Source organism: Tachysurus vachellii, chromosome 3, assembly GCF_030014155.1.
Source record: "Tachysurus vachellii isolate PV-2020 chromosome 3, HZAU_Pvac_v1, whole genome shotgun sequence".
NCBI lineage: Eukaryota > Metazoa > Chordata > Actinopteri > Siluriformes > Bagridae > Tachysurus > Tachysurus vachellii.
Genome location: NC_083462.1, coordinates 34,847,115 through 34,859,695, shown reverse-complemented (window position 1 = coordinate 34,859,695; position 12,581 = coordinate 34,847,115). Strand labels below are relative to the sequence as shown.

At 41.9% G+C, this 12,581-nt stretch overlaps 1 protein-coding gene across 4 annotated transcripts in view; it reads left to right on the top strand.

The window, feature by feature from the left end:
• LOC132843539 (NACHT, LRR and PYD domains-containing protein 3-like) overlaps nucleotides 1–12,581 on the top strand; it is a 924,649-nt gene that overhangs the window by 766,138 nt on the left and 145,930 nt on the right. The gene's annotated exons all lie outside the window — the stretch shown is intronic.

The following is a 12,581-nucleotide window of genomic DNA, read 5'->3' as shown; positions in this document are numbered from 1 at the left end:
AATCTTACAGGTCTTGACTCATTGTTATCAAACTGTAACATTCTTGAAAAAGTGAGAAAGACCTTCAGAACCACTGTGGCATGAAGATTGCGCTCTTCCACTCTCTGCATCCCAGAGACTAGATGTATCTACACCTGAGGATCTATACACACCAGCTAGGATTAGCAGCCCTGATTGAATACATCGGCTGGTGTAATGACCATAACAAATGCTGAGACAATGTACTGGACATGGGAAACAGCATATCTTTTTGTCCCTGGGGTCATCATCATGACATTTTCTGCCACTATACTACCCTGGTTGTCATATGGTAAAGTAGACTATAATATTTTGCTGTTCTTTGACCTAAAAAGTTTCTTTGTCAGCTTGGGGGATTTCTTCTTCATCTGAAGATGCGGAATCACTTACTGGATTGTACTCTTCCCCATCTTCTTCCTCCAGGACAGCTGAAGTAATCAGATCTGCAATTTCTTGGGCACTGAAACGAACACTCATGACTTTGGCAAAATGACAGCCAGGGTACTGCAATGTACAGCACCTATATAATCATTCCTTATTAGTAAATAATGCTTTCTATATATGTTTATTTTGTGTGAAATTATTTTTATTTTGTCTGAGCATGAGTTATGTGTGGGGTCATGGATGAAGATAAGAGAGACAGAGATCAGTAGCACACAATCTTAGGTTCTTATTGTGTTAGTGTGAATGTGTGTGACAGTGTGTCTGTGATGTGCCTGTAGTTTTTGTGGTATATAAATGGTTTTATAGCTGGCGGATCAAAATTGAGTGTTTTCATGCACAACAATATGTTTTATTTATGTTTCTCAAAAAGCTAAGACTAAAATGAAATGCAATTTAGCTGCCAAGACTAATGCTGACAACAATGAAATTACAGACAGAGAACTTTACAAGGTAGAACATTAATTCACTATTTAATGTAGTATTGGCTTAAAAAAAAAATCATTTTACATTTAATTAGCCCACAAACTATAATGAGTTTTTCCAACAAAATAGAGACTGTCAGTCTCTTTACAACTCGGCTTCTTGTTCAGAAGTGACAATCCAAGCTTTAATGTGATACTGAAGATCTAATCATGACACCAAGAAAGTGTGACTCTGTTATTCCACTAGGGGGCAGAACAACTTTCACTCTGTGACTAGAAATTTAACTAAAAGGTGAATAATCATAAGTTATGACTTCATGAGTTTTTTAATTTGTGTATTTAAGATTATGAGTGTTCTGCTCCAAGTTTACTTGTCACTTGTATTGTATGTATAGTTGTAGTTTTGCTGCCCCCTAGGGGCAGTTCTCCAGAAAAAATAAGTGATCACATCCTTTGTTTTGCGTTTTGTGAGAATAATTGCATGAAACAATCTTTTCTCGTAATGTTGCAGACTCTCTGTAAAGAGTACATTGTTCTTTCTCCCCCACACACAAACACACTCTTGTCCCTTAATTCTCTTGTTCCCTAATTAGTCTTAAAACAGATGGCCTTGCCATAATCATTCCTTATGTTACCAACCATGGGAACTAAGGGAAGTATAGGTTCACATCCCTATAAGATCTGACTTTATTGGGGTAACTGAGAGGTTACCTAAACACAGATGCACACACACATAGCAACACACAGACCCACTACACCCTCCCTCTTCTTGAACGACTATATATTCCTGCTTTTCCTAATAAACTTTGGAACTTCTCTCTGAAAGACTTTGACTAGTGTGTTCACTGAGACTTCCCCGAGTACTCGCCGGGAACCAGAACCCGAGCAGAGATCTGAGAGGCTGAATTTAAGGTTATCCTGCACCAAGAGCAGATGAAAGAATGGTTATCCTGTCTTCATACAGCAGATGAGAATTCCTTACAGTTTTGGGGGCTCGTCCGGGATACCAGTATTCAGGTAAGTGCTGATGTGGTATCTTGTCATACCTGTTAAAGTGTAGGCACTTACCTTGTGTACTGGTATCTATATTGGGGATATCAGAAGGGCGGGCAAGTGCTGATTGGTATCTAGTCATACCGTTCAAAGTGTAGGCACTGCTGTGCTGATATCCATATCCGCGTATATGTGTATAGTTAAATTGATATTGTCGAATGTATGCACGATGTGTAAGGGAATTCGACACTGGTTATTGAACCAGTGAAAAAGCGCGCGCAACGTCTCTAAGGTTAGAGGCTATAAATTTATTTGATCGCCCTCTCTGTCTCGGTTGCTGGTCTCCAATTGTGTTGTGTTGTTTGTGTGTTAATTGTGTTGTTTGTGTTGTGTTAATCGTGTTGTGTTGTTTGTGTGTAATAATATTGGTTGTACCTGTAGTTGGACATGGGTAATTCAGGAATGAAATATCCTAAGCCAGACCACGAGGAAACTCCTCGTGATTGGATGAACTGTTGTGGTCTAGGTTGTTATACTACCCCCTGGCTAGATAATTTAGCGGGGTGGACCGAATCACAACCTCAGTTTTTGACATATCCTCGCGGTGGTACTTTTAAATCTGAATATTTGGCGTCTGCTTACATTCAAATATATGACGGCTTCGGTGACTCTGATTGGGATTATCAGTACATGACAGATGGTTATAAGAAATGGCTAGAAATGAAACTAATTTGGGATAAATATAACTCTATTCCAAACTCGAAAGTGGAATTAAAATCTTTGCCGAAGTTTAATCCCCAAACTACACCGAAATCGCCATTTGCTTCACGCACCCAGCCCCCACCGTATAATGATAAGGGGCCATCGGCAATTGTTGCAACTCTATATCCTAGTTTAAGCAGCGTTGAGCCTTCTGTTACTTCATCGGCCCCTGTTGCATGCTGCGCCGCTGAAATAACTAAAAACTCAATCGATATTAAACCAGATACTGACGCTCGTACTAAGCTGCAAGGTACGCCACGAAATGACGAGACAGACACAGACACAGATAATAATGGCGATGCTGTATCTGATTCTGGGTCAGATATCAACCCCCCATTCTTTAATGCCACCGTTGGTTCTGCTCTTAATGCGGCATGCGTCTGGTCCACGTCTGCAAAGGGACCGATTATTATTCCACCATCAATAGGGGATTTAAGGGACATCATTAAAATGCTCCCATCCCCTTCAAAACCACTTCACTATGTAGACATGTTACTAAGAGCCACCCGTCATAATCAATTGACCGGGGCTGATTACAGATTTATATTGCATGCGACTCTTGGAGATAATTATGATGAAACTGATCTCATTGCCAGAGTACCTTGTTTGGACCCTAGTAGTGATGAAATAAAAACAGAAACTAAATCAGAAACTGAGCGTGACGGGGCAGGAAAGAAGAAGGGAGCCACAAAAAAGACTACACACCATTTGTACTGGGCCACTCCGGATGCCCTACTGGCCTTAAAAGAGCAGTTGACTAAATATTTGTTGCAAAGACAGCAGGCTAATCGTGATTTGTCTCAAGTAACTAATTGTAAACAGGAGAAGAATGAGTCGACTTCCAAATTTTTAACACGGTTTAAAGAGACATGGACACTGTTGGGGGGAATGGAGTTGGATGAAAATGCCGCTAATCCTTTGTTCCTCACAACCTTCATGAATAATTGTAAATTTGAGGTGCAGAAAGTTCTTAAATATCAGCTCACAGATCGTAGCAATATGACAGTTAAGACTCTAGGGGAGAGAGTGCGCACCATGGAAGGCAATGGTATTTTAGAAAGTAGACAAGTAGTATGCCTCGCTGTGGCTGAAGGAAATGTATATAATGGTGACTCGGCCCGAGGGAGGGGCCGAGGGAGAGGCCGGGGAAGAGGAGGAAGTAATTCATACTCCCGAAGCCCCGGCGCCTGTTTTTATTGTGGTAGGAATGGGCATTGGATGAATGAATGTAGGAAAAGACTTAGAGAGATGGGAGATGTTCCCGTAGGTCCCCTTCCAGCACTACCTCCAAAACCACCCCAAGCTGCACCCCGCCCTTTCACCGGGATGCAGGCAAATCCCTATCATGCATAGAGATGCCCACAGAGCGCGACCCCGACCATGCTACATTGTACATATGAATCATATCAGGTAAACGAAATGCCTTTTCTTGAGTTATGTGTAAATGGCACAGTGTATTCTTTCCTATTTGATACAGGAGCTACAATGTCAGTAATGGGGAAGCAATATAAGGGTCCTCTCTCAGGGGGATCTGTTAGCTCTGTGGGAATAGAAGGGGTCACAAAAGAAACGCCTTTTACTCCAGCCCTCCTCGTCACATGTCCTTCTGATCCTAACATTTTTTTACATCACCGATTTGTTTATATGTCAGAGTGTCCTTTTAATCTTTTGGGGAGGGATCTCATGAGCAGGCTACACGTTTCTATTAGCTTCTCTGGTTCTAAACTTGTCGTTTCTGTTCCTGAGTCTGCTCCACTGTCACATTTATCTGATATGACGTTTAACGACTGTTTTCTCTCTACCACACAGAAATCACCATCCCCATCTTTTGCTTTACTAGACGCTCTACTGCCCTCATTGTGGGCTGATCATAAGAATGACGTGGGTCTTGTGCAGTGTACACCCTATGAGGCTAAGTTAAAACATTTAGACCCTGTGTTTGTTAAACAATATCCTTTGTCTGAAGCTAAATTGCGTGGATGGGCGTGGATGGAGTTTTACAATCTCTTCTACAACAGGGGGTAGTCAAACCATGTGTGAGTTCATACAACACTCCTGTAAATCCCGTCCCTAAACCGGATGGGTCCTGGCGCTTCACACAAGATTTGAGGAAAATTAATGACATCATCATCCCTGTGGCACCTGTTGTGCCAGATGTGGCCTCAATTCTCACCTCAATTCCATGTGAACATACTTTCTTTTCTGTTATTGACTTATGTTCTGCCTTTTTCAGTGTTCCTGTCGAAGAGCAGATGCAGCCTCTCTTTGCCTTCACACACAGGGGGCGGCAGTATACGTGGACACGCTTACCACAAGGGTATATTGATTCTCTGGCAGTGTTTTCTGCCGTTGTAAGGGATGCATTATGTGATCTTGTTCTCCCCACTGGTTCTGTTGTCTTGCAGTATGCAGATGACCTCTTAGTCTCCGCAGCCTCTGAAAAACTCTGTGAACAAGCCTCCCTCCGCCTCCTTCGCCATCTAGCTTCAAAAGGATTCAAGGTTTCAAAACCCAAGTTGCAGTTCTGTCTGCCCATGGTGAAGTATCTGGGGTTTGAACTCTCACAAGGCAGTAAAAAACTCTCTCAAGACCGTATACAGGTAATCCTCAACACACGGCGTCCTGACACAAAACACGCTCTCATGGCTTTCCTGGGGCTGATAAACTACTGCCGTCAATGGATAACTGACTGTTCTTACTATGACAAATGCCTCTGGTCTGCAATTTCCCACAAGGACCCAATGCAACGTCTGCTGACATGGACTCCTGAAATGTTCGAAGTGTATGAGGCTCTGCGGACGGCTCTATGTTCCGCTCCTGCTCTGGGGCTCCCGAACTATGTGAAAGAGTTTCATCTCTATGCCTGCGAGCATGAGGGCACTGCCTCTGCTGTCTTGGCCCAGGAGCATGTGGGGGGCATGAGACCATGTGCATTCCTGTCTAAAACACTTGACACTGTTGCCCAGGGCTTACCGGTGTGTCTCCGGGCTGTGGCCGCCTGTGCTGTGATGGTACAAGATGCTGAGAAAATTGTCCTGTCTCATCCTTTGATCTTACATTCACCACATCAGGTAAAACAGGTCCTTCAGAACTTACAAACTCAACATATGACGGCACAGAGGAGGTCAGGTTATGAAACTATCTTATGTTCAACCAGTAATCTAGAAATTAAAGCCACCTCCTCATTAGATACGTTAGGTCACGCTCTTGCACGTTTACTTAGAACTCAGGATGCCACACTGCACGACACTCCTCATGATTGCTGTGCTGAAATCATTCACTCTACTAGCATTCGCCCTGATTTAGAATCCACTCCATTAAATACAGGCGATTTGCTATTTGTTGATGGCTCTTGTTCAAAGCCACATGATGGTCACTTTCTGTGTGGATATTCTGTGTGTGCTCTGCCTGATGTTGTTGTTGAAGCTTACTCTTTACCTTTTATGTCTGCACAGGCAGCTGAACTTTTTGCTCTAACTCGCGCGTGTATTCTCTCTGAGGGTAAGGATGTAACAATTTACACTGATTCACGTTATGCTTTTGGTGTCGCCCATGATTTTGGACGATTTCCTCTCCTCCACTCTCATTCCCGATTTAGATGTCCTGTCTGTACAATCTTATGCTACACCTAATGACTCCACCTACTGGCAAATGCAGAATTCGTACGTCGCCTCTGATGGCCTCTGGTACAGCTCTGATGGCCGTCTTTGTCTCCCGTCTCACTGCCTTCCCTTTCTCGTGCGCGAGTTTCACGGTGTTACACATCGCGCCCGAAGAGGGGTATGGGAAGATATGAATAAACTCTTTTGTGTAGCTAATTTAAAAGGTACAATAGACTCAATCTTATCTAGATGTCTGACCTGTGCTCAAAATAATCCTACTAAAAGCACAGCTAAACATGAAAATCTTCCAATACCAACTGCACCATTTTCTGAATGGCAAATTGATTTTACACACATGCCACCACAGGGGCCTTTCAAATATCTTCTGGTGATGGTTGATAAGTTCTCAAGGTGGGTAGAGGCTTTCCCCTGTCAGCGAGAAAATTCTAAGGTTGTTACACGTATTCTGGCCAAAGAAATCTTGCCGAGGTATGGTGTCCCGCACGCTATTGACTCAGACAAAGGAACGCCATTTACTTCTAAAATAACACAAGATTTGTGTAAGTACCTGTCTCTGTCATGGCGCTTTCATATTCCTTATCATCCCCAATCCTCAGGGATAGTGGAAAGAACTAATCGAACAATTAAGGATAAGTTGACTAAAGCTATGCAGGCGACGGGTAGCAAAAATTGGGTTGATTTGTTACCCGCTGTTCTAGCAGAAATGAGAATGACACCGCGAAAAGATGACCATTTATCACCACAAGAAATTATTTTTGGTCGTCCGTTTCCCACACCCTGGAAGAAGGGTAAGCCAGCTATAGGTACAACTAATCTTGATGTGCACATCGCTGAGTATTCCACTGCCCTGATTGACACTTTATCAAAACACTATGAACAAATTTCAGCAGCTATACCTGTCATTTCTAAGGTGCCGACCCATCCCTTTAAAGTGGGAGAGATGGTATTGATTAAGTCATTAAAACCTAAACCATTGGGCGAAAGTAAGTATGATGGGCCAGCGGAAATAGTTGCGACTACGCGCACAGGTGTACTAACTGATCTTTTTCCACAGTGGATCCATGCTACCAGGGTGAAGAGATGTCCTCCAGGGGTCAACTCCGCTGTAAATGCATAAAAGTGTTCTCTGTGTAACACAATTTTCTTTATGTTACAGAGATACAGCCTTTTAACCCTTCCATGAGTTTATCTAGAAGGTGCTTTCAATCTCCTGGCTTCTCCTATCATCACTCCACAACGCTCAGCAGTGACCCCACGGACCCTTCTGTGTCGGCTCTTCGGACATCATTAGGATGTCTGCAGGAGGTGACGGAAAAGGCTGCAGAGAATTGAACGACCACCTCTCGTTGAGCACAGGACACACAACCAGTGACCAGTATGGTTGTCATCCTCCTCATCTTGATCATCTGTCTTGGGACAGGGTTACCCGTCCAAGCGCATCCTCACGACAACGAATTCTGGAAATTCGCCAATTGGACAGCCAGGCAACATACTAACGCGTCGTGTTATGTGTGTCAGGTGTTCCCAACGTCTGCCACCAAAACTAGCCTGAAACCTCGAAATGACACTCTTGACACTACCCTCACAGTGATGGCCCAGATCTGCATCTCCGAAACGTGCATATCAGGAAAAACGACACAGAAAGGACACGAAAATCAGCATATAAGATATCTAAAGAGAACTGGTGCTAGATGGTGTGCAAACAACACAAACGATGAGTTCTTTTGTATAAACGCATTAAGAACAGCACTGAAGATGGACCAGAAAGGCACTGCTTTCGTGAAGGACTTCCAGGCCCTCCAGGGACCTAACCACCAGTATACAGTTTGTGTAACAGCAAGGGGAAACATTTTCTTAGGAAATCTGACAACAAAAAGCTGTAACAAAACCTACACAGCATGTGAATCAGGACAGGAAAAGGCAAGCACATGTTCCCTGATCTACCCAGGTGAAACCGGCACTACGTGGAAGCAGGACTGGTACTGGGTGTGTGGAAAAAATGTCTACCTGTATCTACCCAAAGGGTGGGGTGGAACATGTGCACTTACACAATTTGCTTCACATTTATCTATAGTCAAGGGTAATCGCACCCATAATGTTCGTCACAAAAGGTCTACAAATGATCCAACCTTCCCACCTCGTGAACATCAATTAAAAACTAAAGTTGCTAAGTTTTGGGATGCCATCTTTCCCCAATATGGTGTCACTCAATTATGGAATCAGATTGAGGTAACTCACTATCGTTTAGCTACTTTTGCTAATGAAACACTCCAGGCTATGGAGGGAGTTCGTTCAGAGCTTACTGCTCTTCGTTTGACTGCCATACAAAACCGCATGGCCCTAGACATGCTCCTTGCAGAAAAAGGAGGTGTCTGTGCTGTTGTAGGTGACAGCTGTTGTACATTTATACCTGATCATGATGATGCCCATGGAGAGATAGGACAGGCACTTGAGAAAATGCGTAAGACGGTTGAGGCCATTAAAGAAGATGAGAAAGGAGATCGCACTGGGTGGGGATTGTGGTATATTTTGTTTGGTCAGTGGACTCCGCAAAAGCAAAATAAACAGTACAGGAACAATCATAGACAAATAGTCTATGATTGTTCCTGTACTGTTTATTTTGCTTTTGTTGTGCCTTTGTGGCCCTTGTATTCTTCAATGTTTTCAATCAATGTTACATCGTATGATTTCTGGGTATCAACTTATCCCCAGAGTATCAGAGTATTATCCTATTCCTATGCAAGGTAAATAGATGATGTATGTATTTGGTATCTGAGAAGTGACTGAGGGTCTTGCCCAGGCCAGGGATGCAGTAATAGTGATTACTCGCTTAGCCCGGCTTCCAGAGAAAGATAGATAATCATATATGAGTTGTTTATCCATTATAAGTTTATCATGGATAAAAGAGGGTAATTGTGAGAATAATTGCATGAAACAATCTTTTCTGGTAATGTTGCAGACTGTCTGTACATTGTTCTTTCTCCCCCCCACACACACAAACACACTCTTGTCCCTTAATTCTCTTGTTCCCTAATTAGTCTTTAAACAGATGGCCTTGCCATAATCATTCCTTATGTTACCAACCATGGGAACTAAGGGAAGTATAGGTTCACATCCCTATAAGATCTGACTTTATTGGGGTAACTGAGAGGTTACCTAAACACAGATGTCCACACACATAGCAACACACAGACCCACTACACCCTCCCTCTTCTTGAACGACTATATATTCCTGCTCTTCCTAATAAACTTTGGAACTTCTCTCTGAAAGACTTTGACTAGTGTGTTCATTGAGACTTCCCCGAGTACTCGCCGGGAACCAGAAACCGAGCAGAGATCTGAGAGGCTGAATTTGAGGTTATCCTGCACCAAGAGCAGATGAAAGAATGGTTATGCTGTCTTCATACGGCAGATGAGAATTCCTTACACGTTTGTAAAAGCATCATCTGTAAATTAATTCTTCTTTACATAATACTTGATGATACATATTTTCATATATTTGTGATAAGTTTATTCAGAGCTTTGATTTAATGGAATTCTTGTGATGACAGCCTTTAGCTATTAGACTAGCCTTTGTTTGACAGCATTCAATGTGTTAATCTTAATCTACTTTGATAAGATAACTTCTGTATGAGACAATATTTGTATTTGTTGTCAATTTCTTGGTCATCTGATAATCTCATTTATGAAAATTGATGACATTGATTTAATTTGGGCTATTTTCAGATATACTTACATGAATGCTCTTTAGTCATTGGTTAATTTTTCTGATTGTTCTTTATTTGTTGATTGTTGTTTTTTCTGATTGTTGTCTTTTTTTTTTTTTTTTGCAGTTTTACTCTTAATTCATAATGTACCTGGCATCTTATTAAACGTCAAAGACTAAGATGAATCCTGACTCGTCTGTACTTTATGGATGGAGTTTGGCTGGCTGTTAAATTGCATTGGTAGATGCAAGGAGAACAGTACAGTAAAAAGATGGTAATCCTACAAGCAAATCAGGTTACATGGCAGACGATTGCAGTCACATTTGTACCATGAACCACGACAAGAAGCTTACAGCCTCTGCAGAGGAAAACGCAGAGGAAACCATGAGCACAGTAGACCGAGCTTCTGAGGCGGGCTCAAAACGCTCTCATTATTACGATCATCACGATTGTCACGATCATCAAGAATATCAGCTAGCATTGGCAGCAGCCACTGCACGGGCTCAAGCAGAAGCGGCACTAACTTGTGTATTGTTTGTAAAGAAAGAAAATGCAATAAAACCCAAAAAGTCCCACAAACTGGACAAAGCCAAAATGGAGGCAAATTTGGAGGTGCTCCAACATCAAAAAGAACAAGCTGCTGCTCTGGCCCAGGCAGAAGTGTTAGAAGCAGCTGTAGCATCAATTGAGGATAGTATTTCAAGTGCTAGCTTCTCTGTGTCTTCACATAGCAAATATCTGGATACTGCTAGAGGAATAAATCCCACAGTGGAAAAGCTACCATACTTCCTTCAAGAGAAATGGCTCTCTCATGGGATGAAATATAAAGAACAGTATAAAGCCACCTTTCCTCCTTTCTGGTATTTTGTTAACTTCGTCTGTTACGAGGCAAAGGCCAGAAATGATCCAAGCTTCAAAATTGCTGGCCCACCTAAAAGTGAGAAATTCTTGAGCAAACAAACACAGAGGATGCCCATTGCTGTTCATAAAATTGACGTCTCTCAAAAGGCCTACCCCAGTAAGGACTCGAGCACCAGTGACGAAAACCCTATGATGTGCCTCTGGGTTGATGTGCCTGTGGGTTTCTCTAAGTGAGTGAAGAAACAATAGTGATAATAGTAAATACTATTGAGTAATTAATCTTTAAAAAATTGGTCTGAGTTATGCAACTTTGTCTTGATCATGTAAAGGCTAACAATATTATGTTCTCTTCTCTATGACAGGTGACTCCATGGCAGATTCAATAGAGCCACTTTTCACTCAAAGTTGTAGATGAAGGTGATGATGTTACTCTGTCCTGCATCTGCACTGGCACAGACAATATTTAAAATCTAAATCAGAGTTCCTTATTTACATTTATCCACATGGATTTACAAGTAACCCAGTCCCACGTCTGTCTCCTGAAGTTGATGAAAATAATAAAGAAGTGGACCTGATCATCACCTCTGCTGCTGTATCAGACTTTGCTCTATACTACTGTGCCCACAGTGACAGGAAATCCTTTTTATCATACTATAAGAATTGCAAATGGTTTGTAAGGTTTCTAATCCTCTCTTTCTCTCTCTTAGGAAAAGCTGAACCAATCATAATTATATATTTAATATATTTATAGTAGTATTTATAAAAAAGTACAAATGTCTCAGCAAATGTTAGATATTAACCAAACTCCATACTGATCTTAAAGTAACATATACAGTATATGTGTATAAAATCTGTAAGAAATACAGATGCTCTCTTTTGTTCCTAAAGGCTCCACTATGGAAGACCAGCTCGCAAATTTCAGACACGCCTGCCCAGGATTTGACTCAACTCTACCGGGCATAGGATTTTCTGACAATCTAATTCTTTGGGATTTGAATATATTGCTGAGAATGGAGGCTTACATAGCTGCCTTAGTCTTAGGTTTCTGCAATACTGTAGCACTGCATCTGCATCTTTCACAACTCTGGGCCGTATTTCTGTGCTCTTTGGACACATATGCTTGTTAGTTGATATAAGCAAATTCATGCCAGAATGTCCCTTCTTGGTGGAAAGTAGAAGACTGTAAAGACCTGAGTGTCTGTGGGTAGCGTGGCTGCGTGGTCTAAGGTGCTGGATTTAGGCTCTAGTCTCTTTGGAGGTGTGGGTTCAAATCCCACTGTTGCCAGGGAAATGTTTCAAGGCAATGCTTTAGTATCCTGTCTCTGCTAGAGTGGGGTGTGATAACCTAGTGCTAGGTCTGCATCTTAACTTTGGTCGATATTTCTGTGCTGGTAAACTTACACGCTCTTTGGAGGCGTGGTTTAAATTCCACCGCAGTCAGAGAAACTTTTGAAGGTACTGCATAGTCTTTTTAGACAGTTTTTTTATCTCACCTAAATGTCTGCTCAGTTAGTTTATTTGTATTTACAATAGTAAAATTTTGTTGCACAGTAACTTACACAAAGCACGATGGAGTTTAAAATATAAGTTTATGTAATATGTAAACACTTTAAGTAAATACTCACCAAGATGGACATTCTTAGACATTGTTTTGTGTGCAGGATTCAAGAAATGATCTGTGTTATGTTATGGAGGAATGCACAGTGCATTAGGGGTGTTTGGCCTTAATAGTCCTGCAGTAGGCAAATTGC